Below are 727 nucleotides of genomic sequence, written 5' to 3'. Positions count from 1 at the left end.
GTGTAAATGCCTATCGCCAGAACTAAAAAGAGAACCTATAGGCTATAAACAAGCTACATCACGGTTGCATGGCTTCACTTCACAACCACAAAGCTCAAGGTGGACCCATGTTCAGCGTGATGACGTTAAGATGTCTCATATAGTCACTTAAAGCAACCACCTTTTCTATGACACATAGAAGCTTCAGAGCTTCCTGAGTGGGGTATTCACTGACATATTCTTTGCCGTATAATAAAACTATGAAGTCCCAAAGCTGGTTTTAACCTTGGAACTTATTTCAGGCATCTGACCAGATATTAACATTAACTGGCGAACCGGACAGGCTAACATGCTAACTCATTTCCAGGTTTAAGGATTCATTCCTGCACCACTCTGTAGTGTAGAAAATATATATTTGATTTCTATTCAACAATGATAGAGATCTTTGACTTTCAGGTGTCCTTTGGCTCTGTCTTACAGCTCCCAGACCCCTTGGGCCCCTAGGCCTCCACGAGCAGGCCCACAATAATCCATTCATAAGCCCTGACCACCCCTCAGCCATCTGTGTTGGTTGAGATCTATCATCAATTACATATTTCATCAATACATTTCCAAGCTTCTCTACATTTTCATATGCCACTCATGTTACCTTATGAAACACATTCCCACATGAAATATTAGACTGAGTAGCAGCTTTCACTCAATGTTATTGAATGGGCTAGTAATGAACACTCATGGAGACAAACTG

Source organism: Trematomus bernacchii, unplaced genomic scaffold (assembly GCF_902827165.1).
Source record: "Trematomus bernacchii unplaced genomic scaffold, fTreBer1.1, whole genome shotgun sequence".
NCBI classification, from domain to species: Eukaryota; Metazoa; Chordata; class Actinopteri; order Perciformes; family Nototheniidae; genus Trematomus; species Trematomus bernacchii.
The sequence above is the reverse complement of the archived record's forward strand: the minus strand, read 5'-3'. Positions refer to the sequence as shown.